General features: G+C 32.5%; 1 pseudogene; it reads right to left on the bottom strand.

The window, feature by feature from the left end:
• Positions 1-4,553: 4,553 nt before the first annotated feature.
• LOC149261766 (protein JINGUBANG pseudogene) lies at positions 4,554-6,760 on the bottom strand (annotated as a pseudogene).
• Positions 6,761-25,312: the final 18,552 nt, after the last annotated feature.

Genomic DNA, 25,312 nt, shown 5'->3' on the forward strand with positions numbered 1-25,312 from the left:
CGAATGGTCACTGGTTAAATTTGACTCTATTGTTTGTTTCTCAATACTTAATGAGTAAAGTAAAGTAATAACTCTATTGTGAGCTTCAGTCTCAACGTACCACTAGATAATGTACATACACAGTAAAACGCACTCCCATTATTTTTTTTGTTCTATGCATCAGAGTGCCTTTTAAAGAGTTTCCACCCAAAGGTTGGGATCACCTCTGTTCTCTCGCTGCTAGTCAACCACCTATCCTTGAGATTCGTCTTTCAGGACCAGAATCTCCCCCCTAGCTTACTTGCAAGACCACAGTCCTCAGCAAGTTGCTCGCACTCAGTGCATTGCTATCTAGTCATCACCAGACTTAGCCATTTCCCTCTTTCCTGCCTGTCATTACAACGCAGTTTTTCCCTCCCCCCACTTCCTTTTCTTTGGAAGCCTTTTCCAGTTAGGGGAGGTAGTTAGGGTTTTATTTCCAGCAACTGTCTTTTCCAACTTCCTTTCCCCAGAAGTTACCAGTTCTACTGATACTTAAATCATTTCTCATTTCCAATAATTAAAAATATTATTCAATTCAAATAGGTAATAACACTAAATATTCAGTTTGTTCTTACTGTGGTAAATAAAATATTTACAGTTTCCTAGGGACATTACATCAGTATTCTTGCTCGAGCAAGCAAAAACAAATGGAATAACAGAGAAAGGGGCTACCTGTTTCAATATGATGAGCTGACTCTCCTACTCTCAATCCTCGCAGAGCACCATCAGCAAGGCTTTGAAAAGCACCATAACCCGAACCCTCGCAGAGCAGCACGACGCAGAAGAATGATAGAAACAATGAGAACGACAAGATTTGGCGTGGGCAGTTGGTTAGGTTAAACTCTAGCCAATCTCTGTCATCAGATCGTGAAGTAGAGATCAATGACGGAGAGCCACAACAGATGGCGTGAGCACCCCAAGGTTTTGTCCTTCGGAGCATACAGCAGGCGCGTGGAGCTACGAACAAGGGCCAACGTAGCATGGTAAAGCATAAAGTCATGTGCACGTCTATCGAGGAGCATCCCAATTCAGATCTCCACACCTGCTATTTAATAAACATTTAATCACATTAAAGGGATAGGTACAACAATCAAGCAACATATCCCTCTGCAGTTAATGCCATTATTTATGCCTATATATTTGTATATATATTCAATAGTTAACGGAACGAAACATTGAAATGTATATTAATTAAAAGATTTTTTTACTATGGTTATTACAGTGTTTTTTTTTCAAGTTTAGATGTTACAGTAATGTAATGAATTTAAATAGGAATTTTCATAAGAATAAAGTCAATTGTTTAACTTTAAATTCTGAAGTATTCCTTAAATCTATAATCTAGATAAAGATGACCCTAATTTATAAAAAACTTGTTTAATTATTTTTAAAAATATTTTAAATTTAAAAAAATTCTAAAATTTAATAGATAAAAATTGGGAAAAAAGAAAACCTATAACATTTACATATGATAAACTTTATTTTAAATTTATATACAGCCGTTTATAACAGAGAGAACACGATCAATGGCAGCGGCCACTGTTAGACAAAGAATTTGCAACCACACAATTGTCAACCAATCTTAGGCACTCGATATCTCCGTCTATCAGTTTTCTCACCAATAAAGTTGACGAGCCGAAACCAAAGCACACGATTGACATGATAGGATGGCAGGTTCATGTTTTTTTGCCCAAAAAAAAATCGCTTCACATCATCGTAATGAACTAAACCCGACGTGAGGCGACGACTTTTTTCGAGTTTTCCCCCTCATACTCATACATCTACTTAATTTTATGGAAAAAATTATAGGTGAACATTGTTCATCTCTCAAAAATATCACGATGGTTTGTATACACAATCCACTTTGAAGACATATCGTCATGGGTTGAAAAATATCCATCTCTCAAAAAAATAATGATGGTTTATATACATTGCGTGGACTCATAATGAATAAGGGTGAAACTGTAAAAACCATTGCATTAATGATTTGATTCTAGATAGACAATGCGGATCAGCCTACACCTCATTCGTGGTGTTCTAAGGATGAGTATGGCTAAGGATGGATCATATTAAGTGAAAAGTTAGTCATTCCTTTTCATTGAAAGTCAAAATCCATAAGTATAAAGTGAAAAGTTAGTCATTCTTTTCCATTGAAAGTCAAAATCCATGAGTATTAATTGTGGTTATGAATTTTTAGTTTTATAAATAGATTTAATATTATATATTTACTAGTTAAATTATAATGAAAGTTTTATATGTGTAATTTTATACATTATTTTTATTAAAAAATTATTACTATAATAAAAAATATTACTAAAATATTTTTCTTACACACATCCACTTCTCACATTAGTTTTTATTTATGTTTTAGTTATTTTTGTAATTTCATTTACAACTTTATAATCAATATAAATCATAATATATAAAACAATTTGCAATTGAAACAATTTTATTGAATATTTTTAAATTTCAAATATACTTATATAAATTTAATAATTTAGTGAATGTAAAAAATAAATGATGTGAAAATATTTTAGAATTTTAATATTTATTTCTTAAAAATTCAAAAGAATAAAAATTAATTAATTACTAAAATTTTTAATTATTTTAATTTTAATTTGTATATATATATATTAAATTTTATACTGATTACAATAAATATTCAGTATTTCTTTAGCAATATAATATCTTAAGAAAGCAATTTACTGTCTTAATAACTTGGACACATGGATAGCACTTTGACATTTATAATTATAATATAATTATATTGTTTTTTAAAGTTATAATGATAGTTTGATTTATTTTATAAACCATTATTATTATATTTAATTATTATTAAAAATTTTATAATATTACTTTATTCTCATGAATAATTATTTTTGACAAAACATTGCGTCAAATTGTTTATTATGGAGGTAAAGTGGGGTAAAGAATATCAGATTTTCGGTATAAGCTTCTTTCGCAAGAAAATTGTTTATTGTGTACGTCAGCAGGGTAAAGAGCATCGGATTTTCAGTATACCTCCTTTCGCAAGAAAACGCAAATTTAAAATTTTAAATCAATTATTTGTCAACCTTGAATTGGTAGCTAGTAGGTTGAACTTTGGTAGCTAGTCTGTTGAACTTTAGTGTGGGGTAATATTTACACCATATAGTACTTTAACAAAACATTTCGTCACATTCCCCTGTATTTAGGTTATATACAATTTAAAATTATTTTAGTTTTATTTAATTTTCAAATTAATATTTTTCAAAAATTTTAGTATGTCAAGTTATAATACCCATTTTTATTTTCAAAATTTAACTATTAAATTTTAAACTTGCACACCAACAAGAACTAGGTAACTTAGACGATACTAATTGAACCATTAAATAAGTGAAAGAGGATAAAATTTATTAATTTATATATATATATATATATATAAAATTAAATTTCAAAATAAATATAAAAGTGTACTTAAAAAAATTAAGTCATTAACATTTACATTTTTATATAAAATTATAAGATAACAATATTATAATCACACATTTATAATGATTTAGCTATATTAATGATTTTTATATTCAAGTTTTTGTGATCCATAATAAATTAAACAAAGTTTTTCAGTAGAAATTATATAAGAGAATTTTTGGCCAATGCCTTTCGAGCCAACAAGTGTGATTGATCATCAGGACTAGATGAAGAGGCAGACCATGGCAAAGGCTAATGTAGCCATGGTCTACCTCTTCATTTGATCCTGATGATGAACCACACTTGTTGGTTAGAAAGGTGTCCCAAAAAATTCTCTCATGTGATTTCTACCAAAAGACTTTGTTTAATATATTAATGATGTTTTACAATAATTAATGATGTTTCATTCTAGTTAGAAATTATGCTTTAGGAAAAATTGTATAAAAAGTTATAATTTACATTAGTCAATGCTAAATTAATTGTGGACAAACTTTGTAGTTTGCTTTGGGAGGAACAAATAAATTGAAATGTGAAGTGGATAAATTAATTGCTATTGCACAAATTTAGTAGATAGTAACCACCAGTAAATCTACACATTTACAATTTTACTCCTACATAAAAACTACAGGAAACATAAATAATGACTCGAAGTAACTCAGGTTAAGTATATACATACATCTTAATCCTATTGGACTTACTTATATGGTGGGAAGTACCTAACGGTAAATCAACTACCTAAGTATGAGCTATTTTCAAGAATTTTATTTTTAGATGGTCTTCCAATATACTTAAAAATAAAAAATCATTACACAAATATCTAAAAATTAATAACCCTACTCATAAATTATAGCATAAAATAAGTAAGACAAATATCACATGGTATTATATCGTGCCGGATGCTACTAAAAAGGCTTCAGATTCAAATATGTAAAAAATATTTTTTTTTATATATATATATATATATATATTTCAAAATTAAACATAGTAGCTTTCTGAATTAATAATAATAATAAACCTGGCTAAAATCCTGCCAATCCTGCGTCAGGGACAGACTAATAAAATCATTTTACATTAATAAACCTACATACACTCCAAACCTATACATTATACACAAAAAAATAATTCTGGTTATACACCATTGTAATTCTGGTTCTCGTTTAGGGCGTTGGATGTGACACGACCTAAGAGCACATTGCAAAAGCAAATGCATGGATGAGCTTTCTTTAAATAATTTAAAAGCACAGCAGGCAACTAAAGGAATAAACTTGGCTCATCTGTCACAACAAACTTCCCACTTCATTCATACCTAACTCACGGGCACGTCCTTTTATCTCTTTGATTTTCCAGCGCCCTTACAGCCTATTGCCGTTAATTTCATGGTTTTCATCTGACGTAGATGTTTCTTAATAAATCATGAACTCAGTTTATGGCTGTTGCAGCAATGGGAACTCTGATTGGGCGCGCTGGCTTATTTCCGTTGGTTTTTATGTGTTTTAATGCATGAGTCGTCTGGCAAATTTTAACTACAATTCCCGGCGACGCATTGATTTACTATGCGAGTTTTTGTTGCACCCAGGCGGGCGACAGCACAGGATTTGGGGAATAGTATGTTGCATTTCCATTTGGTGACGAATCATTATCTTCGACCCACCATACCTTCACTGACCTGTCCATACTGCCGCTGTAAACAAGAAAGCCATGGGAAATGGAAACGTCAACAGCCGCTGCGATGGACTTTACGGGTCCACTGTGGCCCTGCAACACCGCCAACCACGAATGGAAACCACCGATAGGATCCCGTCTCCATATCTGAATCGTCTTATCCGCCGACCCGCTGAAAACAAGATTCTTAACAGTGGCCAGACACAACACTGCATGCTTGTGGCTTTTTAGAAACCCGGCCAATTGCAGCGTCGAATTCATGTAGATGGGCTTTTTTCTTTCCCAAATATTAACAGCTCCGTCGGCCGATCCCGAGTAGAGAATCGCTCCGTCCGTGCTAAGGACAAGAGCGTTCACTGCACCAGATTGTTGGATGGTCAGAGTCTGTGCGAGTACATGCTTTGTTTTTCCCTTTCCCGGAATCGGTGCCCATACTTTGACTGTACTGTCAGCCGAGCCGGTAAAGAGCAATCCATCCGTCGCAACAGCTATAGAACTGACGGCATCGTCGTGAGCCACGATCGATTCAACGCATTTCCAATCCCGCATTCTCCACACCTTCACGGTTTTGTCCCACGAACCCGAATACAGCACACCCCCTTCTTCGTTATAGGCCAGCGAGGAAATGGCGTCCATGTGCTTGATCCAAAGAGCACTATGAGACCTCCGAACCTGGACATAGTTTTTGGGATTCATTGAACTCTGTATTTGATCTTTCATGGTAGGAAGGGTGCCTACTCGCCTGCAAACACGGGAATTTTTTCGAGGACGGTACCATACGCGGATTTTCCGGTCGTGGTGAGCGCTGAAAACGTAGTCACGCACAAGCAACAGAGCCTTAACGAACCCGCTACCGGCTTTGAGGCAGCCGTATTCGTGAAGGGAGGGGTGTTTCCAGACGCGAATGCTATTGCTTTCTGAGCCAGTGTAAAGCAGGCCGTCGCCAGACATAGTGAGTGCGGATACGTGGCCATCTTTTCTCACCAAGGTAGCGATGCATCCGTAGGACATGCCGTCCATCAAGGGCGTCAAGAAGGGGGAGTGCAGAGGAGACATTAATGTCCACGGGGAAGGACATGCCGACGCGTTGCTCCAAGGCGACATCGCGTAAGGTGAAGCGGGACTGAATCTCGCCGGGGAAACGGTGCCCGCTGATAGAAAGGTGTACCTCGACTTCATACCTGAGCTGTTGTTCGGGCCCAAACTCTCGTCTGTTGAATGATTGCTAGTTGAAAGAAAGGTGGGATCTAATTGCATAAGACATTTGAGCGTGGTTTTGGTGGCTTTTGGAGGATCTGCCATCTTCGGTGTGAATTCCTCCGCGCTCTTAGATCTTTCTGTGATTCCAATATCGATAGTTTCGAACATCGAAACTGCTTCTGTTCTAACACCTGAAACAAACTGAACAGTAAAGTGAAACTTACAATTCGAATTCGGAACAACAAGAATATGCAGGCAAGCGAACAATTTTCAGACGTCCCACAAACCGCCGGCCAAATTCAATGCAACAACCGCTGAAACCTTGGAAGCAAAGTTTCAAAGTGCGGGTAATACAATAAACAATCGCAAGGAGAACTTGGACACCATATTAGATTGCTTGCATGAACAGCGCCATTCATTTCAGGACTGGTTAAGTATGTGTTGGCTGCAGACTGGAGTGAAGGGCCACCATAAAATTGGTAACGTTTGTTTGGATAATACAAAACATAGACTGGTGGAGCATGAACATTTCGTTGGATAATACAAAACTTAACCTACCTACATACCTTTTGGTTGAGTGCTCTTTTCTTGGAACGCACAGACGCTATCCGGGAGCCTGAGCCTTTCGTGCAAAGTCAGCAAAGAGGAGAGACGTAAACGGGCGAGATACGCGGCAAAAGTATATCCAATCACATATCTGTTGTGGGGCTTATCGTATTTGAGCCATCGACAAGATTTCCAGAAACCCTAAGTTAAACCAACCCTAAATTAGGGTAACTTTGAATCATTCAAATGCATGCATGTGACATTTCCACCGAACGGTTGACGCAGTGAAAGGCACAAGCTTTTCACATATGGCCGTGTAAAGTATAATTTTTTAATTTAAAGGTAATGGTAACCAGTCAGAATTATCCAGACGAGGTTCCAGTTCAGTCCACTGAACATTATTGGAATACGATGAACGAAAAAGCTTTTTAACACCCGCTAGAAGGAAGCCGTCGTCTAATCATTTGCTTACGAAATCATGACATAAATTTTCATCAGATTCAAAGTAGGATGATCTGCTTAACAATAAATATATTATTAAAAAATGCGCTTATCTTTTGGCTTACTACCATCACTAATCCAGAAATATTGTAGCATATGTGAAACCAAATTCCATGAACAAAGGATGAGACAAAAACATGAATATCATTCGAAAAGCACATGGCGACAAACATATGATTGTGATTTGGAAAGCTTGTTTTATTTATATGATCGTAGTAAGATTCTTTAGAAAAAGATGGAATTTTTTTTTGGAACTCTGTTGAATGGAACAAATCAAACAAAAATGATAAGGAATGTCGATGCAAACTCTTTTGTAACCTTTTTTGTTTTAGATAGTAATATGAAGATATATTAAAAAAAAGAGATAAAGGAAGATGATTCCAAGGAAAATAGAGAACGTATAGAAATGAATTTTGGAGAAAATATTTTTTTTGGGAAATTTAATGATGAGTAGGTAGATTGATAATAAATAATTTATATATAATAAGAGTTGAGGAAAATATAAAAGTAGAGAAAGTATAGAAATGAATTTTGGTGAAAAACAATTTTTTCAAAGTTTGGAAATTTAATGATGAGTAGGTAGATTGATAAATAAATAATTGATATAAAAAAAAGAAATTTAATGATGAGTAGGTAGATTGATAAATAAATAATTGATATAAAAAAAGAAAAAAGAGATAAGGAAGATGATTCTAAGGAAAATATAAAAATAGAGAAAGCATAAAAATGAATATGGGGAAAAACAAAACCATTTTTTTAGTTTGGAAATTTAATAATGAGTAGGTAGATTGATAAATAAATAATTTATATAAAAAGAGAGAAAGTATAGAATGAATTTTGGAGAAAAATAAAACTTTTTAAAGTAATTTTTGAAATTTAATGATGAGTAGTTAGATTGATAAATAAATAAATGATACAAAGGTTTTTTGCTATTTAAGTGGATGTGATGGTTTTAGAAAAATTCCAAATTGATATATGAAGTGGAAAACTTAATTTTCTACTAAGGAATAAGGATTTTCATAAATCTTTTAAAATTCTTTAAAAAAAATATGAAAAAAAATTTGGAACTTTGTTGAATGCAACAAATCAATCAATAATGATAAGGAATGTCTATGCAACTCTTTTGTAACCCCTGGATGCAAACTCTTTTGTAACCTTTTTTGTTTTAGATAGTAATACAAAGATATATTTCTTAAAAAAAAAAGAGTTAAGGATGATGATTCCAAGGAAAATATAAAACTATAGAAAGTATAGAAATGAATTTTGGGAAAAAAAAAACTTTTGTTAAGTTTGGAAATTTAATGACCAGTAGGTAGATTGATAAATAAATAATTTATATAAAAAAGAAAAAAAAATGAAAAAAGAGATAATGAAGATGATTCCAAGGAAAATATAAAAATAGAGAAAGCATAGAAATGAATTTTGGGGAAAAAACAAAACTTTTTTTAGTTTGGAAATTCAATGATGAGTAGGTAGATTGATAAATAAATAATTTATATAAAAGGAGAGAAAGCATAGAAATGAATTTTGGAGAAAAATAAAACTTTATAAAGTAATTTTTAAAAGTTAATGATGAGTAGGTAGATTGATAAATAAATAAGTACTACATAGGGTTTTTGCCATTTAAGTGGATGTGATGTTTTTAGAAAAATTGCAAATTGATATATGAAGTGGAAAAGTTAATAAGGATTTGCATAAATATTTAGTGGGTAGTAAGCACTACTAAGTTTCCACATTTACACTTTTATTCCTACATGTTGAAGCATAAATAATCTTAGCCAATAAAGTCTAGTAGGTATATTTATTTCCATCTTGCTCCTATTCATTTTTTATGAAAATACTTACTTAAATTATGGTGGGCTATAAGTTATGGTAAATATGTTAGTATGTGCTATTTTCAACGATCTTAATTTTAGGTGGTTTTCCTATAGAGCTTGACAATGAAAACTCATTGCACAAATATTTAAAAATCATGACAACATAAGGATGATACCAATCAGGGATGACCATGAGGGTCTGAAGATGAGACGGTAGGTCATAGTTTTAAAAAACTGGAACCGGTGACCATACTAGTCCACTTATCAAACTGGGTTTCAAACCAGAACCGGTCAAACCGGGTTTGGTTAGATCTCAATGAACTGGTCTTTAGAAAAATACATGAAATACTTAGATTTTAATGAAAAAAACTATTTTTAAGATTTAAAACCTTGATTTGAAACCAATAGAGATAAAATATGCAAAGTTTTCTCATTTGTATATGAGGTAAAGGTAAATATATCAAATTGGCGCCGAGTGCAATACATATTAGCAACATAATACATAATCAACGATGCTCTAAATGGACTCGAGAGCCCAAAAACAATGTTATAAGCTATGGGGTCACTGACATACTACAAGTATACATATCAGTGATCATCATGATCATTCCTCATCATGATCAAACTCATCACCACTACTAGACAAGGGATCATCAACATGAGCTACATAAATAATTTGGCTGAGTGTTTGAGGACTCCTAAAACTCCTCTGCAACCATAGCAGTAGTGGTAGTAGTAGCAAAAAAAATAGACACCAAAACTACAAATCATTGATCAACATGGTCACTCCTGAAACTCATCATTGATTAAAAATTGGATCATCAACAAGAGATACATAACATCATCTTGCTCAAAGTCTTTAGACTTGGATTTATCAACCTTATAATATGATATAAATTGAAGTTTAACATGCCTAACTAGTGATTTTGGTTTGAGTGAAGTGTTCATCTCCATAGCCTTATAATGTGGTAGAAAAAGCTTATCATCCCTAACCAATTATTCTTGTTTGAGTGAAGGGTACATTACTGTTAAGGCCATGGTAGAAGAGTTCAACAATCAATACCACCCACATCAACAAAGTTAAAAAATCAATGCCACCAACATTAAGGTCGTTAAAGGGCTTCATGCTCTTGATCAAATGCCAATATCATACCCTCATGCATGATAGAATCAAATGGAAACATTGCAAACCCCCAAACCATGAAATCCTGAAAACCATTAAGTTTGCTAAATTTTGAGTGAACTCTGAAATTCTAGTTTCTCCATATGAAATCTAATGAGGTCAAAACCACTCTTAAACATCCTGAGTCATTTCATGGTAATGTTAAAAATTTAAGTAAAAGGATGAAAATGAAAAATAAAGGAAATGTCACTTTTACTTTAAGAATTTAACATTACCATCTGGCATTAATTGCTAGTGTTTCTAGGGTTGATATGTGTGAAGAAAATGAGAGGGGAGGCATGATTTTCTTAGAGAGGTTGTTTTTGGAGGGAAACAACTCCAAAATTCCCTCAAAACAACATCAAAAATCAGAAAATTGCATTATGTGGGGTTTGTAGCTAACCTGGCAATAAATTGACCGGTTTATGGAGGAGTTGACCGTTTTATGGGAAAACCGATCGGTTCCTTCCTAAATCGGCTAGTTTGGACTGGTTTCTAGTTCAGGCCAATCGGTTTTTAAATATAAATATGAGAAAGCGTAATCTGGTTAATCCAATCAAGGAAAATTTTAAGGATGGAAAATTTTCTTGAAGTTTAAAAACATTGGCGAATCTCACTAATCCCTAATATGCAAACTATAAATTTTTTAATGATATATTTGCAAAATTATTCAAATTTATAATGATTTTATATATGGTCTCTATATAATGTTGGCGATTTTTAAGGTAAAATAATTTTATATTCTAAAATTTGGGCGAATCATCTTTTATAAAAATTGGAAATTGGCGAATCGTTTTTTGGAAAAATCATGGAAAATTAGCCCACTGGGCGAACATTAGCCCCTAAAATTTTCCATGAATCCAATATTAGGAGAAGAAAACTAGGATCATTCTAATTAGTAGCGCCAACCATCTCCATGCCAACAATTCTATAGAAGATGTGAACCATTGTCTGCCCTATTATTGCCCATGATTGGATAAGAAGGTGGTGAGACAAAAATTAACGTTCTTGTCAGTAATAAAACAAGAAAAAATATATTTAGGGTACAATTTTTCCTTTGCTCTATTGTAGAATTCTCAAAATTTCCATATAGAAATTAATAGTAGTCATGATTTTTACTAATTTATGTTTTATTTTGATTCAAGAAAACTTTTTCCGATCATACTTTTTTAACTGGATGGTTTTTGTCCTTAAATCCATTTGTCTTATTTATTTAAGGAATATATATCTCTAAATGATGCTTAAATTGACTCCATGGTTCTGCAACTTGAGTTTTCATGCAAAATAAATTGCTTTCATGTTCTAGTATTATTCAACTTGGTAGTTCTGTATTTTAAAAGGAAAAGTTTTTTCAACTAAGGCTTTCAATTTGGTCTTGTATTATTCTGTAAAAAACATATTGCATTGGGTTTGAACCAATGTTGAGATAGGAGACATGTAACAACAATGTATACAAAAGAAACTCAATAGCCATAATCATCTATGTTCGACTCTAGACTGCTCAAATAGAAATATTCGAATTTTAATCCACCCTACATAAAGCTAAGGATTCAAACCTTGATTCAAATCCATTGTAATCATACTATAACAATATAAGGTTTCAAATCCATTGTAATCATACTGTAAAATATTTACTCTTGTAAAAGCTCAAGTATCCATCGCATCAATTAATTTGGAATGGAATATATTGAGATGGAGAAACTTCTTGTAGTTAGTCATGGCATCAAATCATTTGGAACCTATATTTAATAGTTGTGTTCGATGTTTGTTAAAAAAGTTAAGAAATTTATTTTTAAATCTATCAAAGTTGTCACAAATGTAATGGATGGAAAAGTGAGGGTGCCAATTCACTAAGGACAACATTTCTATTTACATAGACAATACAACCTAAGAAAATGAAAAGTATTTTCCTTCTAATAAAAGTTGTCTTCATATTGTCCATAGGAGCATGTTATGTTATGATATATGTATACAAGACAATATGAAAATTTAAATTCTTCTACCTTGTACTAGGCTAGCTAAAACATCTAATCAGTAACCTAAGTGACTATCAAAATTCTTCTGTACAACAAGATATGATTACAAGATCTATACTTGTTGCGATGTTATAGATCTCCTGAAGTCACAAACACCATAAGACTGTAATTCACAAAGTACCCAAATGCTTATAGAAAACAAAATTGTGATAAAATGTTGCTTGCTGCTTAAAACATCAAACATACTATATATATAAAAAAAAACAACCCTTAACCATATACGAAGGAATAGAAAATCTGAAACGTTATTGTGATACAAAGAAAAATTTACAAATTAAAACAACCTAAGAAACATTATAAAACACTGTGTAAATATATTTCATGATGAATGAAAGAACCCAAGGTATTTATATGACTTTTTTTAGAAGAAAATTCAAAAACCCATAATGGTATACTCATATCAATACTTACTATCAATGAAGAAAATGATGCTTTTTAGTGATAATGACATTAACTTTAAGTGAAATTTAATAGTAAGAAAAACAAGGATAAGACCAAAAACAAAATATGCATCCAAATAGTTAGGGAAATTGTTTAGATTCTAAAATATATATGTTGAATTTATATGTTTTGGGGAAGCTTCCTTTGTTTGTCATATTATATTAAATATATGAGCAAAATATTAAGTTTTTATTAAGTTTGTAATGTGGGATAAAAAGAAGTTCCTCTTTGAAACTTTAGTCACTCCTGTTATCTTATATGGCTGTGATGTTTGGGGTTGCAGCATCTCCAGAGAATCATGGAGAAAGATTGAGCAAATCCAGAAGCGTTTTATCACTTATAACCTGAAAATTAAAAGTAATACACCCTACCCTATTCTCCTTATAGAAGCAGGTCTTTCCCCTATTGAGAGCCTAGCTATGCTTAGGTTTCTGTTGTACAAGCACAAAATCAGTAACATAAACGATCATAGACTTCCTAAGCTAGCTTTAAATTCTAGCCAAAACCACCTAAGGCTCAATCGAGGGTGGCATAAAGACACAAGGGCCTGGTTAAACTATTGGGAGATCAACGAAAATGATGCATTGCAAAACATAAATAACATTAAAGATATTGTTACTTCTAAGTTCAAAGAAAAAATGTGGTGTGAGAAAGACTTAGCGGCTAAAAGAAAATTAAGTTATTATAAGAAGGTCATCAACCCCACCTTAGAAGATCAAAAGTATCTCTCTATTTTAACTAGCTCAAAGAAGAAAATTAATATAGCAAAGATTAGAACGAATTCTCATGAGCTCCATAGTGAAACATGTTGTTGGGCAGTTCCTAAAATGCCATGGACGGAAAGGATTTGCCATATATGTAAGAATAGGAACATCGAGGATGAAAACCACTTCCTCTTAGAGTGCCCCGCGTATAACCACATTAGATCTCAGTTTCACAATCTTTGTTACAATACTGACCTTCCTAGCCTTTTACAATGTCAAAATTATAGTGAGCTCGGGAGGCTTCTCTCCAAGCTTTTTGAGCATAGGAATAAAATCTTAAATCAAAATAGATAATTTGTTTCTTTAGGTCCGATAGACCATTATTTGGTCTCAGCGGACGTTAACCATCATCATCATCATCATCATCAATACTTACTATCAATGAAGAAAGTGATGCTTTTTAGTGATAATGACATTAACTTTAAGTGAAATTTAATAGTAAGAAAAACAAGGATAAGACCAAAAACAAAATATGCATCCAAATAGTTAGGGAAATTGTTTAGATTCTAAAATATATATGTTGAATTTATATGTTTTGGGGAAACTTCCTTTGTTTGTCATGTTATATTAAATATATGAGCAAAATATTAAGTTTTTATTATATCCTTAAAAAAAATATATAAAATAAACAATTTTTTTTTTTTTTTTTTTATTTTTTTTTTTTTTATGTTCAAACATGAAAAACCTTATTCTTTAATTTCCTACTAAGGAATAATGACTTGCATACTTTTTTGGTGGGTAATAATCACTACCAAGTTTGCATAATTACACTAAAGGTATATTTATTACCATCTTGTTAGTATTCATTTTTCATGCAAATACTTTCTTAAATTATGGGGCACAATAATTGATAGTTAATAGGATATTTACATGAGTATGAACTATTTTAAAGGATTTTAATTTGAGCTGGTTTTCCTAAAAAGTTTAACAATGAAAATTCATTGCACAAATATTTAACAGTCATAGCATAAATATTGCAACTACATCCAGAAATTATGACAAAAAAAATATGAGATAGTTATCCACATGGCGTAACACTGCAATAAGAGCTTCAAAGTTATGGTCCAATCAAACATTTGATTTTTTTTTCAATAATATTGATAAATAAATATTTATTTTTTAGAGTTATACATTATACTCTATATTGGTCAATGCTAAACTACTCGATTTTCTTTTGACTACTCATTAGGTGAGATTTGACACACACACATATTGTAATCATTCCATTTGTTCATATTTTAAAGGCTTTATTACCACAATGCATTGGAGCATAATAAAATAATAATTATTTCATTTGGATTTTATGCCATTCTCTGCTTTTGTGCAAATTCTATCCCTATCATTACTCTCACTAGTTCGTTCTTACCCATTCTTGGCAAACAATTGACAATTATTTTGGAGAGATGGAATATGTTATTATCAATTCTAGTTTCTTATTCCTTTCCTTGATTGTTCTTTTGTTAGTTTATTTGCTTTCAAATTATTTCAAGAGTATAAAATGCAGTATTTATCAAAGCCATGGAAGATTATATCTTTGTTTGTTGGCACTTTCATTCTTTTAATGAAAATTGTACAGACCTGCATGTTTTCATGACCGATTGCCCTTGCATCAACACTTCTGTCTCCCTAATGTTGCAAATAATTCGGTTCTTGTTTCAACCACTAGCCATGATATCTCAAGTAAGTGCAGGTATGCACCACTTTTTATAAACAAGATTCATGTAGTGAGCTCAAAAGTAAGCCTTGCTTGGAAATGCTTGTTTTCTAGTTGAACTTCTTTCTTAAATTATGATTTTACTTTATACGATATGTATTGTAAACTTTCCGACTATTATTTCAAATATGTAAAATTCGATTTTGATCTCTGAATGGTTTTCTTTACCTGAGTGAAACATACTCAAAGTATTTAAATATATTGTCATATAGTTCGTGATGTCAAAAAGCAATATGTTTATATAAATTAACGCATCCAATTTATTTAAAGATATTGTGATAAAGTTGTTTTTAACGTAAAGTAATTCCTTTTGCCTATAAACATGAGGAAGACATACAACACGATAGGGAGTTAAAAAAGCAGAAAGCGACTGAGCATTGGAGGAGACAGAGAGAAAGTAATACAAAAAAGCAGAGGTCTAAGAAAGAAACGAGGAGTAGATGATATTTTAAGATGTTGTTTCAAGGACCGTCTTAATAAATGGTGTCTATGATAGGCAATCTTTCCCTCACTTGGATTTGGATGGCCAACATGAATTTTTCATTTACTGCGAGCACCCTTCATCCAGATTTTTTTCATGGTTCAACTTCAGAAATCAAGTAGTTTTATCTATCGAACTTGTTTAGAAAATCTTGCTAGAGGAAAACTGAAATACACTTTATTTGAATTCTCACAAATAAAGTGCATGACAAATGGTTTCTCATGTAATTTTCGTCGAAAAATCTATTATAAACACTTTATTTGAATTTGAGGGTTAGAGGTGGAGCCTAACTTTAGCTTTTTATGTTCAATTTTTTTATTTAATATTTAACAATATTATTGTTTTTACATTATTTAAAATGTTTTTATTTAAATTCAAATTTTTAAATTTTTTTAAAAAATATTAAAATTTATAATTCTAATATTTTTTTTTTAATTTAATATATATATATATATATATATATATATATATATATAACATTAAAAAAAACTAAAAAATCAAAATATTAAACTATAACATAATGGATTGAATACAATAATCAGTAAGTTAAAATACAACATAATAAATTGAATACAAACACAAACCATTTATAATTATAGATACATGCATAAATGCTCATACCCTATTTACTCAATGATGATTAAGAATTCAAGTATATCATTAAATTTATAGAAGCACATCAATTATCATATTGATTAAAGTATGTTATTAGTTTTATGGCCATCTTGAGTGGAATGAATCACTTTTGGATTTATAAAAAGGTCATAAAATTATTTATATTAGAATTTAATAGGGATATCGGGTTTGTTAAGTGTTTTTTTAAGTACGTTGTTAGTTTTATGATTATGAAAAGTGAAATAAATTATTTCTAAATTAATAAATTGAGAATAGTTACATTCGAATTTAATATGGATATAAGATTGATTAAGTTTTTTAATTATGCACATTTTTGTTTTATTTATTTTTATTGTGATATAAATTTTTTTATGAGTTTTATAATCATGAGAAATGGATTAATTATCATTGTTATTAGTACCTCTCAAGGTAAGATTCTAGAAATTGATTTAAGTTGAGCTTTGACCAATATGTTTTATAATGTTTGACCAACTAAAATATATATTAATATTATTGAAAAAACTAATTTGTAATCATTCCATTGGTTTATATTTTGAAGGTCTTATTTCCACCTTCATGACATGTGCATTGGAGCATAATGAAATAATCATTATTTCATCTCGATTTTATGCCATCCCCACGCTTGTGCAACTTCCATCAATATCATTACTCCCACTCATTCTTTCTTGCCAATTTTATGCAAGCAATTGGAATTTATTTTGGAGGGATGGGATATGTTATTATCCATTTCCCCTCGAGCTCTTCTCTCAAGAATAATAAATTTGGGTTTCTTGTTCCTTTCCTTCATCATTTTTTGGTTAGTTTATTTTGTTAGTATGTATGTGAGGTTGCATGATCAAATGCAAAAATTTGTGTTAAAAAATATTTCAAGAGTATAAAGAACAGTTGTTACAATTCATTTTGTCACACTTAGGAAAATGACCATAGGTTTAGATCTCTCACTATCTAATGAACCCTTGTCAGTAATCCCCTACAAAGCCAGAAGAAAAATCATTATGAGAATTACAAGAATCCTAGATTACGTTGTCAAAAAACCTAATTTCACCAAGTGTCACATTTTTCCCATAAAAAAGTGCAACACCTCATGCTTCTTCATTATAAACTAAAACCTTGTCACACTTGTCTCCATTAAAAAGTGCAACACCCTTTCTACATGGGTAAAAATAAAAAGTGAAATCTAGAATCCTTGTTGATGAATCTTATCCCAACAACATGGACTTGAGATCCTACCTATTTGGACCTCGTCCCAATATGGATGGATCCAATCCCACTCATTATGAAACCTGTTCCCCATTTTTGTGGATCTCATCCCATGGAAAATGGATCTTCAACCTCTTCTCCTCCTATAAATACAATGTAGATCAAAGGAGAAGGGGTTGGCTTTTCAAGTACCCTTATGTTATCCAATTGAGATTGAAGGATGGTTATGCAAAGGAGGATTCAATATCTTTGGAGTGGAGAATTATGACATCAAGGCACTTGGTTGTAATAACCCCGCTCTTTATCATTAATACAAATACTTGTTTCTTCCCAATATGCATACATTTTAATGTTTATTGTAAGGATCCGTGATCTCTTACATGGTTTATGATTGAATCTTTGATATACTTTATGCATTTATCTCTTGTTTGGTTCTATCTCTATAGGATTTCTCTTGGAGCATCAACAGAAAAGGTTGAAAGCTATTAAGGGAAGAAATGAGGGTCAACAATGAGCATTTTGTAAAAAGGTATGAGCTTTGCATCCTCTTCATCTTCGTGATTCAATGATCAAATAAGGAATGTTTTCATTTATTTGTTTGATTGTTACTAGGCTTGGTTTCCAAGGCTAGGGAAATTTATTCTATCCACAAAATGATATTTTTCAAGATAAAAATTTGGTGACTCCACTAGGGAACGTTTAGTTCTTAAATGACTTCCTTCTCCTTCTGTTTCCTTCTAGTACCTTTGGTGACCATATTTTGATTGTTAAAATTTGGTATTTTTTGGACCTTTTGAGCATTTTTCAAATTTTATTTGCACATCACAGATGTTGCACTTTTATTTTGGAAAAAGTGCGACAATTACCAATTGTCATACCTTTCTTAAAGTAAAAGTGTGACATGTCGCACCTATCCCATGAAGAAAGTGTGGTAGCTAGGAATTGTCTCAATTTTCTTTTGATGATTATGTGGCAATTGACGAATTGGTGCACTTTACCTGTGTTATAGCTATAACACCACACTGGTGTGAACAATTTGCCTGCAACAACCTTATAAAAATGAAAAAATTCAGGACTGTTGTCTTCTCGGTCTAAAATTCTTTGCTTGCAGTGGTTTTTTGAATCTATTTTCATCTGGAAAAAATGAACATTGGATTTAAATTGTTGTGTTTTATTGTCTTTTTGAGAAATTATTTATCTTTACATTTTTAGGGTTTTGGTTCTGATTGGTTTATTGATCTATCAGAAAAGAATCTTTTTCTTCTAGAATTGGTTATACCAGTCTCTTTTCTTTTATTAAATCTAATCAAATATTTATTTATGCATGTTGTAAAGAATTATTTCATTGATTGAAAAAGTTAGTAATTCTCACAAAAGATAGCTTCAATTTGAATTTTTTTGTTTTATTATATTGAATTAAATAATGATTGTTATTTGTATAAAACACCAAAAAAGAAAAATACATTTTTTGTTTTTGGGACTTGACTGAAAGATTTTGCTTGGAATTTCTATATGGTTTGTCTTTCGATATTGTTTCCAAAAGTGAATCATTGCATTTTCGCCCTATTTGAAAAGATTTATTATTTCCCGTAAATAAGATTTCATCGAATTGAAGAGGTTATATTTTCATATTCTATGCATTAGTCTGGAATTACCTTTAAAGAAAAGTCAAACAATAAAATCAATGAAAACATTTAAAGGCAATAATTAATCAACAATAATCACATTTAGTGCGGGTCTAGGATAGAAGACATGTTTCAGCGTCTATAAGCATAGGAGTTGTTGTTATTTGTCGTTTTGTGGGTGGTCGATATACCACATACATCAAAGTATATAGGGTTGTTCTTCTATAGAAGGAACTCCATGTATGGCGAGTATATAAGAATTCTTCCCATCATATAGTTACACATTAGACAACATTAACATGGATTTCACTTCCACGTACCCTCAGGTATATAGGAAGCTCCCTCTAGGGTGTGAACCTACCATAGGTGCCGAGTCGGCCTCCTTGTTGCATGTGATACACCGGACACAACATTCGAGGAGATTATCTGCATGTACCTAACAATATATAGCAATTCACATTAACTTGGTAAACATTTGATACCTAGTGGCCCTTTTTACTGCTACTGTTTATTTGATTGATTAAAATTGTGGAATTTAAATATCATACATTGTTAAAATTTCCTAATTGAAACTCACTATGACAACAGTTCCAAAATTTACCAATCATGGAACCCATTTTAACGCGGATCTTAGTTCTTTTCCTTGCTTTGGAAATGTTGGTCTTCCTTATGTGTCTATGTTATCCCTTTTCACATTCACGATAGGTTTACCAGTATGGTTGTTTCCAACCAATTTGGTACTAAATACCCAAGATGCTTTACCTAAACAAAAAAATCCTCTTGTTGACCCTTTACCTTATTCACCCATCATGTATTCTACCCTTTATTCTTCTTCACCTCGTGAAAGTCTTAATGCTAGTAACCAGGATGCTAAGAAGAATAAGAAAATGAAGAAGAAGAAGAAGTAAGATAAGAAATAGGGAAACCAACCAACCATTACTTTGAGTGTTGATAATATTGAGGAACCCTCCAACATGCATCACAAGCCCAAATACCCTTGCAAGCTTTGTAAGGGTTCCCACCTTCTTAAGGATTGTCCTAATATACCTAAGGTCTTAGAAGTGTGGTATAAATATTCTCATCAACTTATTGTTGGTCCTTCAACTAGTGATTATAAATTTCCTTAGAAAAATGGTAAAGTTAGGTTTCCTTGTAGGTTATGCGAAGGGATTCATCAAACTCACCTTTTCCCTAATATGCATGAAGCTTATAAATTCTTGGAAAATATTACTATTCCTCAACAACAAATTCCAACTGGTTACTGTAAGATTTCTCCCAACCTACTATTAGTTGAATAAGTGATTGATCCCATTGCAAGTTTGGTCAATCCCACTCTTCCCTTGGAGAGTGAAACCCATACCACTCAGATTGATGAACCATTGGTTGATTAACTGGTCAAATCAATTCCATATTATGTCGATCCCACTCTCCCTTTAGAGAGTGAAGTTAATACCACTTAGGTTCTTCTTGTTAAATCATATTCCACCTTACAAGGGGGCTTTTCACCCATTTCAATGGAAGCCCCTCCAAGTACTGAGGTCATTTCGTTTTATTGGAACAGACGAAAAAAGGCATTTCTCCCTTCTCACATCCCTTTCCAAATCATTGTAAAGGATTTGTTAGGAAAACTATTGTGGGGGGATGATGTTGAGAAATCTAGGGCATAACAATTTGGAGATTTCTCTTCTAGAGATAACTGTTTGTGAATGTTTTTTTACTCTTTTAGATTAGGATCTTCTCTTTACTTAGATTATTATTGTGTTATTATTCATCAAACAGTTACTAATGAATAAACAATAAAGATACAAGAGACATATAATGTAGGTGATTAGCTAGGGCCAAAACCTCTCCAACTTTAGAGGAAAACCCAAATGAATTCTTCTTCTTATAGAGAATTCAATTTACGAATACTAAGACCAATACCCTTGAACTATTTTCCTCTCCAAGACCAAGTCACAAAGATTCCTTGATGAATTCCTTCTTCCTTAAGTCAATGATAGTCAAACTTCTTGATTCTTCCTCCTTTTCGACCATTTTTTAGAGTTTTGGTTCCTAGGAATAGACATGCAACTTTCAGAACTAATTCAAAAACCCTAGCATAGGCATATGAGAGATAAAACACCTTAATTCTCTTCGCTCTAGAGAGATACCTTCTGTCCTTCAACTTGGCTTGAAAATCACCTTGCTTTTCTCCCAAAACTTCCCTCTCACTATGACTATGGTATTTCAGTTTTTTCTGCAGTAGAACACCCCTGGATCTTTGCATGTGTGGATGATATCAACCCTAAAACATATCTGAAATAGTTCATATATCTTCCCTTCTTCTTCGCTTGGTGATGAGGTTTCCTTCTTGAGTTATTCGCACTTATTTCTGACTTCTTTCCTTGACTGAAATTCTTGTTTCCAAATGAATGTCGAGCTACCTATTTATAGTTGTTTCCCATGAAATAAGCCGACTTCTCCTTGCCCATAGGCCGACATGCCATTTGGTGTAGGTTTATTATTTCATCTTGAGGATGACTTGCTGGAGGAGCTTAAGCTTGGTATTGGTATTGGAGGGTCTTTTAGTCTCTTGCAATGATTCACATACATATGAAACATGCCAAATAAGGGTCTTCCATACATGACTTTGACTCAATAAAATTTTAGGTCTTGATAAAAAAACCTAAAGGCTCACAATGGGAACCTTAACTAAAATAAAATTCCTTGATCATGAAACCCATATTCAAGCATTAAAAAAATAATTTTATTTTATTCTTTACATCAATTACATAAATCACAATTACACATGTCATTATGAAGACCGAACATAGTTACACTTTTCAACACTTCCTCTTAACTAGTGAGGTGTTCATAATCCATACAAGGTACTTGGACATTCTCAATATGAAGAATTCTCATAAGAAGAGTCAGATTGGTAATCCATATGTATAGCATCATATCAAACAACATTATTACATAACAAAGCATTAACTAACAAATTTATCTCCCCACAAGATCAGAGCACAATGCTGGTGAGATCAATGATGTATAGACACCCTTATCATTGTCTCTCTTGGAACATACCCTATCCGGGTTCTCAGAGTGTGTTCCACTAGGACTAACCTTATCTTGGATTCCCAATCCTCAAAGAATGTTGGTCCTATACAACTACTCTTATCTTGGATCAGACGCCAGATGTTTACCCAATCCTCCATTCTATCTTCCCTAATGAAGACAAGAATGATGTGTCTATCTCTCCCTCTTAATTAGGGAGGATATATCTATTCCAATGAAGGAGTGTACTCATTCCTACAGAAGGAATGTACCTAAATCCCTCTTGGCATAGGAATTTTCTTCCAAGTTTCTAGCAAGTTTGAGACTTATTTCCAGGTTCCCTCTTAATTAGGGACTGACAACATCTCTTTAGGTGGAGATGATGGGACAACCAGCTGCTTGAATAACTCCTCCTCATGATGTCATGAACTTATTTTCTTTATTCACGAGTCTTCATGTTTTGGTATTCCTTCATAGGGCATAGACCATCCATCAATTTCATCCGCGAGTCAGTCATGTGATTATTCCTTTCATTGGAAAGTGATCCATCGATCCATATATGAAATTTCTTTCATGCCATGTTGCCTTTTATTTTATGCCATGTTTCCTTAAGGATATTTAATCCTACTACACAGAAATCAGTAGTGGAAGATATCCATAGATCTTCCCTTGGAAGCCCTACATAAGCCCATCTAGATATCATTCAAAAATAAGTAAATAACATTAAATCAAAATTACCTTTCTGATGGTCTTTCATCAGTACATCTTCTAGTTCGCATAAGTATCCTGCATACACATTGACACATATCCAAAACATATATATTGTCAAGGGTCTCTTTCTTTTTTAGACTTCATCAAAGTATTCATATCTTTCATGGAGATATCCTAGCTAAATAACTCAGTCCTCAGATGTTTATTTCCTTTTTCCATAGTTGCATATTTCATGATCTGTTCCTTTCTTTCTTCACACGTTTCCTTCTAGGAACTTCCAATCATAGTTCCTCTAATTTTTTCAACCACCTCATATTTCATATGAGGACATATTATGTTGATTTAATCTAGAAAATGTGTGACCCATGCCTTCCAACATCCTTTTAAAGGAGAAGATCCTTTCTTTTGATCATGCTCTTGAGATAGAGCATTTATCCATGTTACCTGCAACCATATGACATGACTCTACAATATCGAATACAAACATACATACCTCATTTTCCTTTAGGTCATCGAGAATTCCTTCAACAACTTCCTTAATTGAAAGAACTTCAATCCCTTGATCTTGTTCACTTCTTTTATCATCATACCATCATCCCATGAATTCCCCAAGTTGAAATTCTTGATGAAACACTTTCTTCATTTTGATTGGTGAACCTTTCGATGAAGATTCAATAGATTATATTGAGTATCCTTATCCCATAGATGTTTCCTTTCTACTGATGCATGATGAGATTTGTGCTCGATGAATTTTTATTCCTCTTCCCATAAGTGCCACTTATTCTTCAACTGAGGTTACCAAGAGTTATATCTTTCCATAGACTTCTATTTGATCCATTTTTCATGCTTGTTTATGATGATGTCACAAGCTATTTCTTTTCATGCTTCAATGATGACATGATGCATCTTATTATTCTTCTTAATGACTCATGATAGCCATATATTACAATAGAAAAATTGAAAACAAGAACTTGAAAATAAATAGACGAGGAAGCTTCTCTCAATCATAATAGAGATATTTTACTTCCTCTTTCTTGTAATTCTTCTTTTTAGCTTCTTTCACTTCTTCAATGATATGGGCTTCTTCTCTACCTCTTTTTTTATTGCCCTTCTTGAGCTTAGGACAATCTCTTATGTAATGCCCATATTCTTGACATCCATAGCATTGAATTTTAGCCATGCCCCTCTTCTTTTTTGAGGACCAAATTTTCCAGACTTTCCTCTTCTCTTGCCACACAAGCATATGTTTGATTTTTATTACTTGATCCCACATCAAATTTAGCCCTCAACCTGGTTTCTTCAATTTGTCATAGTGACCATAGATCCTAGAATGTAGTAGCTTCTTTCTTCCCATAAAAACTTGAAGTAAAGTTACACCATTCCTCTGGTAGTGCATTTATTACTACAATGGTCATATCCTTGTCAGACATTACTTCTCCTAGGTCTTGAAGTTTATCCCTTATATGAAATATCCTCGTAAGTATGAGGTTATTCCTTCTTATTTCAATATCCTTAGCTTGTAGAGTTCTTCTCTTATAACTCTACCAACTTGTCATATATTTATTTTGAGGTGTCGAGTTTAGATACATATGGAATGAGGGGATCCTTGATGGATTCTATGAGAATACTTTGAGCTCTCAATTCCCCTTTCATAAACTTTGTAAGTGCTTGAGCATCTTCTTTCGCTGGTTTGGTGATAGATCCTTTGACATGATCCATAACCCCATTTTCAATGAGATTAAGATATTTCCTCTTCTTCCATGCAAGATAGTTTGAATCCCCAAAAAATTTGTTGCTTTCCTTACAAAAATACATTTTGAAAGATTTAGACATAAATATATGTACTTGAGAAGATGATTCTTCCACTTGTTGCCTCTTTGAATTTTGATGATAATATAATTAATAGAGAGATTCTGCTTGATGAAGATAGTTATTTTCAAGAATGATCCTTGATCCTCCAAAGAGGGATATCATTTTAGATCCTTTGATGGTGATGACCTTGTTGATGATGATCAATGATGACTTCTTGATGATTCTTGGATGATCTTATACAGTGGTAAGGTCCTTGCTTCAAAGAGAGGAAATTTCCTTAGAACTTCTAAAGATGATAACAATGTCCTTGATCTTGCTTCTCTAGTAAGAAACTTGATTTATAAGACCTTCAACTCAAGTAGGGTCTTTGTGGTCTCTTGAGATGACTTGAGGATTCCAATACTTCTTGCTAGTGTAGACTTCTTCTTTGATCTAGGTTTTTGACACTTCTTGACTTCACTTTTGATATCCTTCTAGATTTGATCCTTGATTCCTTGTGT

The sequence above is a fragment of the Pinus tabuliformis genome, chromosome 6 (assembly GCF_031772625.1).
Source record: "Pinus tabuliformis cultivar Carrire ecotype Pingquan chromosome 6, CPIR1, whole genome shotgun sequence".
NCBI classification, from domain to species: Eukaryota; Viridiplantae; Streptophyta; class Pinopsida; order Pinales; family Pinaceae; genus Pinus; species Pinus tabuliformis.